The sequence below is a fragment of the Mauremys reevesii genome, linkage group 14 (assembly GCF_016161935.1).
Source record: "Mauremys reevesii isolate NIE-2019 linkage group 14, ASM1616193v1, whole genome shotgun sequence".
NCBI lineage: Eukaryota > Metazoa > Chordata > Testudines > Geoemydidae > Mauremys > Mauremys reevesii.
Genome location: NC_052636.1, coordinates 39,553,485 through 39,568,704, shown reverse-complemented (window position 1 = coordinate 39,568,704; position 15,220 = coordinate 39,553,485). Strand labels below are relative to the sequence as shown.

At 55.1% G+C, this 15,220-nt stretch overlaps 1 non-coding gene across 1 annotated transcript; it reads right to left on the bottom strand.

Moving 5' to 3' along the window:
• Nucleotides 1-11,211: 11,211 nt before the first annotated feature.
• Nucleotides 11,212-11,284, bottom strand: TRNAF-GAA. The gene has a single exon. It is a non-coding gene; the product is annotated as a tRNA-Phe (tRNA).
• Between the last annotated feature and the right edge of the window lie 3,936 nt (nucleotides 11,285-15,220).

The window sequence follows — 15,220 nt, the reverse complement described above, 5'->3', positions numbered from 1 at the left end:
GCTTTTTAACTGGTCTGTGCATTTCATCATTTTATTTCTGTCTTATGCCTAAATTCAGTTCTCTGAGTAACGAGTTCTAAAATGCCTCACCTGTCCTGGCTGGTGTAATTATCATTATTACTGTTAGTAACATATTGTGCTTTATTGTGTGGTGTTATAACTAATACGTTATGTCATATAGAATCACTATATGCTAAATAGAGAATCGATTGATCAGTATGTAGCGAGAATAATCATGTATTAGGTATCTACGTAAATAGGGTTGAAACACAAGGCCTGTAGGCTGAGACCTGCAAGATTTTAGCTTCACTATTTTAGGCCTTGGAGCTAAGAAATGCTGACAGAAGTAAATGGCCGAGGAATAACCCGATGCCCTAAGATGATGGGAAAAGAGGTACCAAGTGGGAACAGGGTGAAAAATTAGCCGGAAGATTAATTTTAAATAAAAAAATTCTGGAAAGGCACCTCTGTTTCCAAATGTGCCTTAACCACAGGATACAGGTTGTATGTCAATGCTAATGAGGTATAATCAGATTCACATTATATAAAGGGGGTGCCCACAGGAGGAAAATTGAGCTCCCTATGGGAAATTCCAGCAGGAACCATCCCTCTACTGATGATCAATCCATGAAAGACACATCAGACCCTAATACTGTTGTTCAGGATGTGAGTAGAACTAGAGTTGTAACTTTTGCACAGGTCTTTATAGAATTTCTGTGCGCTTGGGTCATCATAACCTTAACTGTAACTTTAATAAAACTTGTAAAACCAACTAGACCTTGTGCTTGTGAATGTCTGTGTGGCCACTTCCCTTGGTCTTCGTGTGTTCCTAGAGACTGTACATTTGAAGCAAGTAGCAGAGGCGACTTTCACTCTGTTAAGCTTGAAACTGTCGCCACCAGAGCCGACCCCGCGGGGGTGAAATGCCACATTACAAACTGCACTTTACATAAAATAAAAGGCTGCACAATACACCACACACCAGGCCACCCTCACGTCTGCGCTGCTGCTGGCGGTGGCATGGCCTTCAGAGCTGGGCGCTCGGCCAGCAGCCGCTGCTGTGAGGCCGCCCTGCCAGTGCTGAATTTGAGCCGGGGCTGAGCTCTGGCGCCTCTTTCAATACAAACTAAGCCCTAGAGGGAGGCACTGGGGTCTGGACGTGATGGTGGGGAGCCCGTGAGGGCCAGGGGGGATGGGGGGCACCAAAATACAAGTTCACCCAAGGCGCTATTTTCTCTAAGGCCAGCCCTGGAGCTGGGTGTGGGGGAGGGGCACATCCCCTAAGGCCGTGGTTCTCAGCTAGGGGTCCCTGGGCCTCTGGGGGGCTGCGAGCAGGTTTCAGGGGGGGCCTCCAAGCAGGGCCCGTGTCAGACTCGCTTGGGCCCAGGGCAGAAAGCCCAAACCTCCCTGCTTGGGGCTGAAGCCTGGGGCCATGAGCCCTGCCACCAGGGGCTGAAGCCAAAGCTTGAGCAATTAGCTTTGGGGGGGGGGGGTTGTCACATGGGGCCCCAGGCAACTGCCCTGGTTGCCGCCCCCTAACGCCAGCCCTGGCTTTTATATGCAGAGAACCAGGCACATGCAGGGCCGTGGAGTTTTTATAGCACATTGGGGGCCTTAGAAAGAAAAAGGTTAAGAACCCCCCCAGCCTCCCTGGTGGGTGCCCCTCACATCTCACAGCAGCCGCTGGTTAATCAGGTCAGGCTCCAGCCCTGGGAGTCTGGCCCGTTTTCCTAGCCCCACCGAGGGGGGTTGTTTCGTGTTCCACAAATTAGAGCATTTCCACCCTCTGACCCCGTGGGTCTGTTCCTAGAATGGAAGCCGCATATTGAACAAGTCCCAACAGGTTTGCTGCCCCCTGGCCTCCTCCCATTCTCCACCCTGGGAATTTTTTGGCAAACTCCAACCCCCAAACCAGACTGCCCAAGCCTCCCTCCTCCGGTGCATTTGCTGTCCCTCTCCCTCCAGCAGGAACCCACCAGCAACCCCCCAATAACCCCTACCTGAGCTGGCTCCACCTCAGCCGTTTCCCTTCCCTGTCCCATGGGAGGATGGGACGAGCTGGAGCGAAACATGGACGACATCCTGCAGCCTGGCAGGGCGAGAAGGGCAGTTGTGGAGGTTTCAGAACAGGCTTTAGTTCATGTCACATCACAATTCCCCCAGGATCTTTCCCTGCAGAGACACAGCCTAGGTTCTGCCATGCTGGGAACATGCTCCATCTCTTTATTGCAGGGGAGACCTGGCCCCTCCTGCCAGGCTAAGCCCACAGGGAGATTTTTCAGCCTCCCCAGTAATAAAGTCTCTGAACAAAATGCTGGAAAGGAGCAGAACCAAAGGGGCTGGGCAGGCTCCATAGGGACACTGGCTCCTCCCTTCCCCTCCTGTGCGGCCATGTCCTGTCGCTGGCAGAGATCGCCCCCCCCCCATCTCCCCCCCAGAGGCAGCCGTGTCTGCGGGTTCCCCCAGCCAGCACCTACTAACCACCACCCACGTTGGGGGAGTGACACAGGACAGCAAATTCCCACCTACCCAAGGACAAATTGCTGCAGATAAACGGGCTGGGTTCACATCCCAAAGCTGAGGAGAATTTAAGAATTATGGAGAAAATAGGGAAAATGAGAGACTAGAGAGTCAATAATTTTAGGGAAAACAAGGGAATCTCCTTGGATTTTTTAGCCCCATGTGGGGAGGGGAGAGAGAAGGGGAAGAACTAGAGAGAATTGTTATCAGGTTTTGAGACGGAAAGAAATGGCACGAACAGGAAAAGGATGCAAGTAGCTCACCCCCGTGACCATAGGCGTGTGCAGCACATTTCATTAGGGTGTGCACCCAGGAAGCCCCACCCTAGCCCCACCCCATCCACTGCCTCCCACTTCCTGTCCCCCTCAGAACCCCCAACCCCCCCCTGCTCCTTGTCCCCTGACTGCCCCCTCCTGAGACCCCCCCACTATAACTGCCTCCCTAGGACTCTACCCCCTACCTGTCCTCCTGACCCTTATCTACACCCCCACCCCCAGACAGACCCCCGGGACTCCCACGCCCCATCCAACCGCTCCCCGCTGATACCAGACACCTCTGTGTTCTTGGGGAAGCAGGGTGCAGTATCCAGCCTGACTCATGAAAGACACCCCCAACCCCCCAGCCTCTGCTTAAACCAAAACCCATCAGAGAAAAAAACTTGCAGAGAGCAGTGAAGGGCCTTGGGAGACACACCTAGACCCCTCCTGACAAGGGTGACAAGATTAACCCATCTCCATTAGCATACAGAATGGAGAGCGGAGACAACTCCCCATGCCTCATCTGCAGGAGAGATGGGACAGGAAGCCATCTCAATTTACATACAGAATGGATAACAGAGAACCACACTGAATTCTGGGACCAGAAAAAGCAGGGAAGCACTGCATCGTGGGAATCTCTGCTCCAGATGCTAATGAACCTACACCTGCCCACACCCAGCTCAGCAATTATCAGACCAATTGTCGCAATGGATCCTTAATTGATGTCCAAATAGTGAAGCCGCCTAGTGGCATTGTGAGCTCCCTGGAAGAAAACACCACCCATAGCCAAGAGTGATCAGCTCCTATTGTCTAGTCTACAGAAAACCCTTGAGTTATCAGCCTTACCTATAAACAAATGCATTGTTCTCCCTTGAACCATTGTATTTTCTCTACAAAAATCCCCACTCACCCTCCAGTCAGGGTGTTGATGCTTAGATTCAAACTAGGCATCAGTTCCACTGGGACTCCATCTTCTCCTGACTGATCGTGCTGGGGGCTCTGCCTGTCTCCAGCCCTCAGGACCCTGAGCTACCAGCATCACCTGGGAACCCCGACCAGTTCAAGCCTCATGGAGTGGATGAGACCCCCCCCACTTTCTCTCTCTTGCTCTGTTTTCCTTTCTACCGTAGCTATTAACCTTTAATAGTGGATGTTAGGTTGGTTTAGGCTCCTTGTGCAGTGATCACCAGTATTCAATACATAACCTGCATGGTTCAGCTGGCTGCTTCTCTCTCTCTTGCTGAACCTCACTCTTTTGTGTTTTTAGCTTCCCCCAGTCACTCTGCAGCAACGCGTCTCTTACCTAAGCTACAGATCCCTGCAGCGCCCAGAATCCTGTGGGGTTTGCTCATCAAGGCGGTTCCTGCCAGTACAATTGTGATGTGAGAGTGGGGACAGGGCCGTGCTGAATCTGGGACACATAAGGGTAACAGCTTGGAAGTGCTGCTTCATCCAGCCCAGTGAGTCCAGGGGCAGATACGGGGTCAGCGTGGCAGTGCTGATTGACCCGGTCGGCTCAGACTTGCTCTGTTACTGTAGGGGCAGGTGGATGGGTGGGTGGGGGCTCATCCGGTTTTGGGGCTGGAAAAACCCAGCCCTAGGGAACCCAGATCCTGCAGGACAGCGCCATTGAGAGGGGACGTGCAGAAGGGAGGAGTACAGCTCCGTATGAAAACACACATGAGACAAGCAGCACATTGATAGAATTACAGAATCCCCTCCCCAGAAAAGTAACCTGAATAAATGAGCGTACCCCAAAGTAATGGGCAACACCGCCCCCTGACAGGACCCCCAGAACTCCCGACCCATCCAACTACCTCTGCTCCCTGCCTGCCCTGAACCCGCTCCACCCCCAAACAGGCACCCCCCAAACCCTCAACCCATCCAACCCCCCCGCTCCTTGTCCTAACCGCCCCCTGCAGAGGCCCCCCCAACTATCCAACCCCCCTCCCCACCTCCTGGCAGCTCTGTCTAGTGGCTGCTCCCACCCACACACTCAAAGTGGCGGAGGAGGTTCCCTCTCCTTCGGAGGGAAGGTTGCCTAGTGGTTAAGGCACAGGACTCGGGTGTTCTGGGTTTGAGTCTCTGCTCTGCCACAGACTCCCTGCTTGGCCTTGGGAAAGTCACTTCACCTCGTTGTGCCCTAGATCCCACCTGCCCAATGGGGCCAACACTGACCCTGCCTCCCGGGCTAAATCCATCCATGGCTGGGTGATGGTGGGGAATGGAGATACCAACATGGGGAGATTTGGGCTGAATTTCTCCACAGCCGGAGAGTGGGAGCCAGCTCCACAGGGGGGATGGGGCGAGAGGGGCTCAGGCCGGCTCCACACAGAGGGGGGTCAGGGCTTCAGCCCTGCAACTTCTGCCACTAAGGTGGCTGGGGCTCCCGAGCCGGGGACTTCAGCCCCACATCTTCTGCCAGGGTCCGGGGTTCTCCTGCCTGCCCCAGGGTGGCTCCTCTCCCCCTCCCCACTGCAGCTCCTGTAGGGGCCCGGGGCTTCTCCTCCACCCCGCCCCCAGCTCGGCTCCTCTCCCCCTCCCCGCCGGTACCTGGAGCCAGGGGCGGCTCTACCTTTTTGGCCGCCCCAAGCAGTCATGCGCGGGAGGCGCCCCGGAGCCGCGGGAGCAGCGGACCTCCCGCGGGCATGACTGCAGAGGGACCGCTGGTCCCGCGTGGCTCGGCTGGACCTCCCGCGGCTGTGGACGGTTCACGGCTCCGGCGGCTCCGCTTGAGCAGCCGCTGCCTGGAACTTCTCCTCCCCAACCTCCCCTGCCCCAGCCCAGCTGGGCTCCCCGGGGCACCCGCCGCTGCTGTGGCCGGAGCCGAGCCTGGCGGGCAGGGAGCAGCGATTCACGCGGGGGCCATGGCAGAGCCCCCAGCCCGAGCGGGGCGAGGCGGGGCAGCCCCAGGGGAGTGGGGGCTCTGCTGCTGCTGGCCCCGCCCCCCACCGACCCCGGGGCTGTTTGGGGGGGTCACTCAGCCCCCCAGCGGCGGGGGGAGCAGCGGAGCGGAGCCTGCCCAGCAAACAGCTGATCGCAGCTGCGCCCAGGCCGCCCCCGGGGAAAAGCTCCGCGGAGGAGGCGCCACACGCTGCCGGCAGCGGGTCATTCCCGGGGGGTCCGAGCACCCGCCTGCAGCTGCCGCAGCCTCCCCATCCCCACGGGAGGGGAGCAGCCTCCCAGCCGGGGCTCAGGGCATTGGGGTGCCGGGGCTCCCCATGCGCACGCCTGGGCCCGGGACACTCACACACACACTCTGCCCAGGGCTCCTGGTGCCCAGAGACCGATCAACCCCCCGCCTGCCCCCGCCCTTACCCGGCTGCAGCTCCGGCCTCTCCCCTCCCGCCCCGCCAGCCGCACCCAGGGGAGCCCCGGGCCCCAGGCGCTGTCCCCCCCTGGCGCGCCGCGGGGCCGGGGGCAGCTCCTGCTGCCGCTGAGACCAGCGGCTCCGCTCCGGCCCGGGCGGCTCCAGCGCTGCTGGCAGCACGTGGCCACCAGGAGCAGCTGCTGAGCCCGGGCTCCTGCGTCACAATGTGCCAGAGCCCCTCCCAGGAGCTGCCCTGCCCCGGGCTGTGCCAGAGCCCTGCCCCAGGAGCTGCCCCGCCCCGGGCTGTGCCAGAGCCCCGCCCCAGGAGCTGCCCCGCCCCTGGCTATGCCAGAGCCCCGCCCCAGGAGCTGCCCTGCCCCGGACTGTGCCAGAGCCCCGCCCCAGGAGCTGCCCCGCCCCGGGCTGTGCCAGAGCCCCGCCCTCAGGAGCTGCCCCGCCCCTGTCTGTGCCAGAGCCCCGCCCCAGGAGCTGCCCCGCCCCGGGCTGTGCCAGAGCCCCGCCCCAGGAGCTGCCCGCTCCCGGGCTGTGCCAGAGCCCCACCCCAGGAGCTGCCCTGCCCCGGCCTGTGCCAGAGCCCCGCCCCAGGAGCAGCCCCTGCCCCAGCCTGTGCCACAGCCCCGCCCCAGGAGCTGCCCCCTCTGGGATTTGTTCTCCTGCCTCCTACTTCCCAGCACCCCCACCCAGCTGCTCCCTTCCTGTGTCTGCAAACACCCCCCGGGCGGGCTGCAGCGCTCGCTGGGGCTGGCTCCAGTGGCTGAAGTTGCCTCCATCTTTGCTCACCTGGGGCGGGAGGGATGAAGAGAGGAGATGGGCCCAGGGTGTGAAAGCAGAATCAGGGGGCAGTGAAAGAACGACTCTTAGGAAAGGAGGGTTTTTTGCCGGGGGGTGGGAGGTGTGATCCAGATGGAGTCAGAAGAAGTTGGGCAGCAGAGGCTCAGGGAGATTGAGGGGAACCCCCTGGGTGTCCCAGTGTTGTCCAGGGATTGTACAGCACCTAGCACAATATGGGGTCCACGAGCTGTAATTAGCTATTTTTACACCCAAGGCAAGAATATTAAATTGTGCCCCCCCCGCTGTGCCACCCAGCCCCCTTGAAACACCCCCCCAGCACCACCCATCCCTGTGGAAACAAACCCTCCTTCCCCAGCGCCCCGAAACAGCTGTGGGCCAAAAGGAAGGTTTGGGGAGGGAGAAGAAATGGCCCCATAGAGTGACCAGATCTCACCGTCACACCCCTCTTCACCCCCTAGCCTCCCGCTGGCCTGCTGCATCTCCTGCTAGTCAGTCCCCACCCACCACTCCCCTCCTTTCACCTCCTCCCTCCCCTGCCAGAAACCCCCATGCCCGCCCCTAGAGCCCCTGCTGGCTCACTGCTCACCTCTGTGCCCACCTGCCATTTGCCCACCCCCACCCCCCCCCCCACCCCCCAAGCCCCCCAAACCCCCCCAAGTATAAAGCCTCATTCAGAGACCCAGGGGGGGTCACTATATCACTGCACCCAGCAGTCAATCAGTGCAATACCAAAAATTAAACTACTGAAAATGGTGCCCCCCTCCAGCCACTGACGTTTTGGACTAGAAAGCTTTGCCCCAGACATCCCCTTCAGAAGACACCCCGAGACGGGCTGAGGGATACTGGTGTGACCTCACCTGGCAGTGCCCAAAGACGGAATTGGGGGGACTAAATGGACAGGGCCCCTCTCTAGCTGAAGCCTGGCAAGGGAGGTACGTGGATCCCACCAGAAGTTAAAATGAAAAGTGAGGGAGGGGAGGCTCTGCTGGACCTGGGCAGCTCTAGATACAGCACCAGGCACGTAGGAGGATTTCCACTCCTGAACCATGGAAGCAGGAATTGACTTTTCCTTTCCAGGTTTAGCTAATGTTCAGAAAGGGAATCTAGCACCTGCCTTCCAGATTTGAACACCTCAACATTCAGGAGTGCTCCAGCTCAGTTTGGGCAGCTGTTTTCTTCCAAATCAAATATACTGATCCACTGTCATTTGCTGTAGAAAAAGTAGGATAAAATTGAGCAAGAAATGCTTCCCAGGGGTTATTAGGACTGGAATTGCTATTTTCAACAGCCATTGCCTTTTTGTTTGTTTTTGTTTTATTTGTTTAAAAGGAAGACAGTGATATTGCATTGGCAAATTCCCCATAGAAACAAAGAGTGGAACAAAAGAATAATAAAGGCACCTCAACTTTTCCTCATGTATGGAGGACAGTCTTACAATATGCATCCAGATCTCCTCCAATCACACAAGCTGAAAATTGTTCCACTTTACTGCAGCTCTGTAACCATATGGGAACCAGTCCTGTCTGTGTTCTGTGCACATCCAAAATCCCTGCTGAATGACCCACATGGGAGCAAGTTACCAGTGACCCAGGGCTGGGGTGGAAGAAGAGTGCAGGGGTATGTGTGTGGGGGGAGAGCCCAGGGCTGAGGTGGCAGGGAGGTGCAGGGGGGAGCCCAGGGGTGGGGTGGGGTGGGGTGGGGGAAGCCAAACAATTTTTTTGCTTGGGACGGCAAAAAATCTAGAGCCGGCCCTGCCTCCACGCACGTTGAGGTAGGTGGGAGCAGATCATTATTATCCCTACTCGAAAGAGGGAGAAGCTAAGGCTGAGAAAGGAGAATTGACTTGTCTTAGGTCACACAGCCAGACAAGTGGCAGAGTTGGGAATAGAACCCAAAGCCCTGATTTTCAAACTAACCATCGGATCTTGAATTTCACACATTGAGTGACCTGAATAAAGTGCTCTCAGATATGCGCCAGACCAACAACAGTGCACAGGAATTATTCAGCAAGTATTTGAGGAGAACTGCAATGTTAGAGAGAATCATGAACTGCTCAGAGACCATTAATGCAGAGAAGCAGCAAAATTCATCAAACACAGAACTGGTTCTGACTTATTTCCTTGGTCTTAAAAGAGAACAAGGACCTGAGTCTCCTCCCTGTCAGTAACCCCCTGCTCAGCCAATCAGGGTAGAGACTGAGGACGGGAGGCTGAGGGTTCTCACCAGAGAGCCCAAAGGATGGCCCAGATCATTGGTGGGGATCACTGCCCGAGCACTATTTCAGCCCCACATTTTTGGGTGGAGCTCCGACAGTGGGAGCTGCAGAGCCCTCTCCCACAACACACACACACACACGGTAGTGGGAGGGGAATAGGAGAAAGGACAAAAGAAGGAAGAGACGAAGAGAAAGGAGGGAGGCAGGGAGGAAAAGGTGAAACACAAAGGACAAACCCTAATGTCCCCAGTGATTCTAAGGGACAAAATCCCAGGTGCGGAATAAAATTCTGCCTCCTTAAGCTCGTGTTTTCCATGCCTAGAATTCAACTGTCACCAGCTGGATCAGACTGAACAGGTTTCAAACTTCCAGGAGGCTCTTACCTTCTAAACAGGGACGGCTGTTTTCTAGTAAAATCACTAAAAGGGAAGGAGAAAACTCAAAAGAGGTTCCTCCTGGCGCTCACGTCCGTGAACCCGAATACTCTCTCAGTCCTCAGAGAGAGACCTGGAGAAGGAGACTCGCTGAAGCAAAGCCACATGGGTCTCTGAGGTTTCCCTGGCCCCTCGCCCCTGTCCTGCCTGGCTGATGTCAGCATCTCTCTGTGAGGTCACCACCTCCCCACCACCTTGGACCAATAGTCTCAGGTCCTGCAAAAGGCCTTTGTGATGTCACTGCCACACCCCTCCCTTGCTGTGCCAATGTCCTGCCCCTGGCCAGGCACTTTGGAGGTTTGAGCTACTCCCTGTGGATCACCCCACTCAAGGAGTGTTCGTTCTAGGCAGCAAGCCGGCTAGACAGGGAAACATCAGACGCTGCTCCCAATGCTACACTCAGATTTTCAGAAATGAGTCAACTTTATGGCCAGAAGAGACCATTAGAGCATCTAATCTGACCCCCTGCGTATCACAGGCCTCCTGTATGACACAAGAGCTACTTTTGGGGCAAACACATTGCAGAAAGGCATCTAGTCTTCATGAAATGACATCAAGAGATGGAGAATCCACCACTTCCCTTGGTAGCTTGTTCCTGTGGTGAATCATCCTCGCTGTTGAATATTTGTGCCTTAGTTATAATATGAATTTGTCTCTTTTCACCTTCCAGCCACTGGGTCTTGTTATGCCTTTCTCTGCTCGATTCAAGAGCCCTTTAATACCCAGTCTTTTCTCTCCATTAAGACACTTCAACACTTCAATGAAGTCACCTTTCAATCTTCTTTTGATCAGCTAAACAGGTTGAGCTCTTTCAATAGCTCACTAGAAGGCATTTTTCTCCAGCCCTCAGAACATTTGGTGGATCTTTGCTGTCCCAAACTCTAATTTCACAACATCTTTTTCAAACGAGGACACCAAAACTGGAGACAGTATTCCAGTATCAGTCTCTCTGATGCCATGTCACCTCTTGTGACGTTATTGACATAATCTGTAACTGTATAGATCACCGTTGCGACCACTGTTCTATATTTGCAGCCAATATTGTATAAAGGCTGTTGTGTAAGGGGTCTATGGAGAGATTCTGATTGGCTGATAATGATGCTCTCTCTAGATGTGTATCATTTTTGTAGTTGACGTTATGAATATTGGTTCTATGCTGCCCGTATTTCAAACTTGTGCTCTGCTTCTGGGAAACACCCCAGACAAGTTGGTGTCAGTTCTGCCTAGCTGGCTTGATGCAGGTTAGGGAAATGTGAGAACCACTACACTACAGAAACTCCATTACAGTGCACTGCCCTGCCCTGCCCTCAAATTCCCTGCACTTTGGTGGTGCTCACCCTGGCACACACTGGTGGGTGAACCTGGAGAAACTGGCAGCAGCTCTCTGATGGGTCAGCTGGAAGAGCAGAGGACTGGAGCCAGGGATCAGGAAGTCGTCCTTACATCACCTTTGTGACTCTAGCTTGAAGGGGAGCTTCTTTTTCTTCCCCTTGCTGAGAAGCAGCAAGAGAAGAAAGAAAGGTCCGGTGGGCCAACTGGGTGCAGAAGCCAATGCTGCCTTTTCCTGCAGTGAAGCCCAAAATGAGGGTCTTGCATTGAGTAAAGGCAGTGCTGTGTTTCCAGGAAAGAGCCCACTGCTGCAGGAAGAGGGATGAAACAGCCTGCTGAAACCTGGGATTGAACCAGGGACCTTTAGATCTTCAGTCTAATGCTTTCCCAACTGAGCTACTTCAGCACCTGCAGAGGCCTTTTTGGGCTACTGCTTCTCACCTTGAAGTTTATTCTCCATAAACCATTGCTCCAGTCAATAATGGCCAATGCAAGACGGACATCGCTTGCTATTTTAGCCCTTGGAAACATCATCAACTAGTCTCTGGATCTCTTGAATGCTGCGCTTCAGTTCATGGGGGAAAGGCGAGCGAAGCGACCTTTGAACAAAGGGCCTGGGGTTAACATCCTAACACTGTCTGTCTCCGACTGTAACACTATTTAATACCGGCCCACCCTGTGCTGGTGACAGTTCCATTTCTAGATGTTAGTACATTTCAGTTACTGTCAAAATTAAAAGTTTCTATATGCTTAAAAGAAATTATTTTTTCATTTGCTTATATATGGCATGAATAAATACAGATTTACATATCCTAGCATGAACATTTATTGTCTTATATGATAGAGAAAATCATGCATCCAGATTGTGCATCGAAATCATGAAATGAGCTACAAATGCAATAAAAATAAGGTATTCAATGGTTTAACATATGGAGTGGGGGGGGGGCACTGAAGACACATCTTGCCTGGGATGCCACTTGGTCTAGGGGAGGCCCTGTCAGGGAAAGCAGGAGTTAGTCTCACACGCCTATTTCCAGGCTGTAATCTGTGGGCGCCCTGCTCTGGGGGAGGGATCGCGGCAGCCCAGACTCAGGGCTGGAACAGGCCCCGGATTGAGGTGGTGGCTGCAGGGTTTGCAGCGCTCTGATGTCTCAGACAATGTGTCTTTCCCAAAGCCTCAGATCTGCGTCCCCAGAAGGCTCCTGCACTGCCTCCGCTCCTTTCACAGTCTATAGCAAGGAGCAGCAGCAAGGGTCAGGGATGAGCCATAGGCACTCGGTGGGGGGGCAGAGGCTTCAGGAGGAAACCCAGCCCCCAGAGCAGAGGGGGATGGGAGGCTTTTTCTCTCTCCTTAGCCACGGGCTATGGCTCCGAGAGCTCTGTGAAATGCCTCCCTGCCCACAACCTGGGGAAGGGGAAGAAGTCTCAGGTTCTAGCTCGATTTGGAGGAGGATCACTGGCCCCTAGAACCACTCGCTGCCCTTTCCCGGAGAAACCTGTGATGCCCAGAACGGGGCTGAGATAAATGCTGACAGGAGCCAGGAATTGCTCCCCTGGAATAGCAGCAGAATTGGGTAGCTGGAAATCTCCCCAAAGGAGCTGAAGCCTTGGTGGGTCAGACATAGATGCCCCAGGTACTGCGTGGGGGGCTTAGGTTTGTTTCTGGACAAGAGCAGTGAGAGTTTTATTGCCTCAACATTTCAGTGGAAAAATTCAGACCCAAAGTGTGTGTGGTGGGGAGGTCAATAGCGGTTTCTTTGGGTTTGATTTAGTTTGTTTTCTCATTGTAAAAGCCCTGGGTCATTTTGATGGGAACAATGTTTGTGGAAGGCCAAGGACAAGTAAGAAAAGTTAAAAATCTGTGTTGGAGTGAGGGGGTCTCTGAGGGCCAGGGCAGGGGTGGCGCTTTTCATGGGGCGGGGGTTCGGGGGTAAACGAGAGGCTTTTGTGGGAACACAGGGGGATGTTTTGCAGTTTAACCTCCCCACTTTCCTGTGCTGCTGCCCAGCTCAGACCCCACTGACACCCCTGTGACGAAGTGGGAATTTTCTGGATGTTTTGTTTGCATCTTGTGTGTGCCTCAGTTTCCCCTATTTGTTGCTCGTTTATCTAGGTTAAAGGGCCCAAATGTGGGGTGCACCCTGCCAGGGGATGGAGTAACATTCAGGGGATGCAACTGGGCCCAGGCCAGCCCCATGGGGTGGGAGGAGGAGCCACCCAGCTCCACTCTTGGCTCCAGCCCCAGCTCTGGCCCCTGCCTCAGCCCCCTTACCCCTGTCTGTGTCCCTTCCCCCTTAGCTGCGGCCCCACTCCCAGCCACGACTCGGGGGGAGCATGGACAGGGTGGGGGGCATGACCCTGAAATGTTTTGGGACCACGGATCTCAGCGGTGGGACAAGGGGGTTAAATCTTGGCAGAGACCCCCAAAGGGCAGGTGTGGCTGCTGTCGAGCTGCCTGGGCCCAGACAATGGCCACAAATTCTGTCTCCTAGCAACCGATGGCCGGGGCGCACCTGCTGCAAGAGGCCAGCTGGCCGGAAGGAGTCAGAGAACAAAGAACGAGCTGGAGGCCGGGTGAGCAGGTTGCCAGGGAAGCAGGACAAAGGACAGACGAGGGACAAAGGGCCTGGCTGAGTCGGGCTGTTGGGAGCAAGGAGTCTGCTGGGTTGGGGACTCGAGGGGAGAGCCCAGGCTCTGAGTTCGGGGTCTCCCCAAGATGGACGTTGCTGAATCTTCCTGCTTCCTGTGCGAACACAGAACTTTCCCAGGCTGGATCCCAGACCCCTAACGAACCTTCTGTTGTACAGCGCTGGCTGAGAGTTACTGGGGACTGTGGAAGTTGGGGTGCAGGACTCCCCTTCGGGGGGGGGTGAGGCTTTCCCAGGTGTCCGATTCAGGTGGACTCACTGCAGGAAGCTCCTGGTGTGGAACAGGGGGGCTGAAAGGTCCAAGGTCAGTCCCAGGAGGTGCTGAAGCCAAGGAGGCTTCCCCCAGTGAGGGCGTCCCCTGGGGGTGTCACATTGAGGAGGCTCCTGCCTGGGTTTGACTCCGAGCTGTTCCAGAGCACGGAGCCTGTGTGCCCGTCACAGCCCCCCAGCATGTGACCTACAGGCTCCACTCTGGCAAAACTCCCTGTAAATCAGAGACAAACTCCCCCCTTCTTCCAGTTACTCTCCCCTGCCGAGAACCCAGAGCAGCTCCTGCCTCGCTGGGTCTCCTGCCAGCCACAGCTGGCCAAGGAGCTGCCCGAGCCATTCCCCTGGGTCCCTGTGCAGGGGCAGTGTCAGTTCCGAGCTCACGAGTACAGTGGTGACTCTCCCTGCCTGTCACGGGGGGGACGAGGGCTTGATTCCCTGAGAAGGAAGCTGGGATTGTGACACCCGTGTATGTCTGCAGCGCAATTAAACCCCACAGCTGGCCCAGGCCGGCTGACTGGGGCTTGCCAGGCTCGGGATCCAGGGGCTGGAGCCCGACCACGGGGACCCTCCCCCCTCGCTAGGTTCAGTGGCCGATATACTGAAGATGAGTTTGTAAGTGGGGAATGTGCACTGGGTGCTGCCACTGGACAGACACTTCCCAGCAGGAGCCCCACCCCGTGAATGTGATCTACTCTAAAAACATGTGATGAAGGAAAGTCAGCCTGGGGCTCCGGATTTATCATCTCGTACCGACTCGATTCAACTTGCTCAGGTTAGAAAGAAAGATTTTTTTTTTGTGAGCCTGAAAATTGCCTCCGGTGTGAAAGTCAGAGCGGGATTATTTCACGCTCACGCACCCTTATCACTATTGAAGGAGTAAAGGAACGTGCAAACCAACGAAGCCTTAACATGTCATTTGCATCCTCAAGCCTTGTCCCTGTGGCAGGATCTCAAGGACAGACAGAAATGTTACCCGGTGTCAGGAGGAGAGAAAGCACTTCCTCATGTATTTCCCAGGCTGTTGTGCAAGGCAGCAGAGGTGCTTTAGGGCATTTTCTGTCACTGATTTTTTTCATGTTGGTGTGGGAGGAAAGACTTAGACCTGCCCACTTTGTGACCCTGTGAATGTGAAGTGAGCAGATGATGAGTTAACAGTGATGCTGTTGCACAGGGTTTGATTGAAATTAGAAAACAAAAAGCCCTTAAAGTGGAACTCTTGGGTGAATAGAACGAGCTGATTTATAGTCAACCTTGAAAGGCAATAGACTGTTACATTGGGCAGAACAGCCTGGTTTGGTTGGTTGGTTGTTTTCCCTGATAAATTGCAGAGCGTTCAGAGAAGAGCCACAGGAATGATTAAAGGCTTGAGCAGGGAGAGGAGTTTAAAAACAAACCGAACCTTCCCTGCTCCTGCCGGCTGTGAC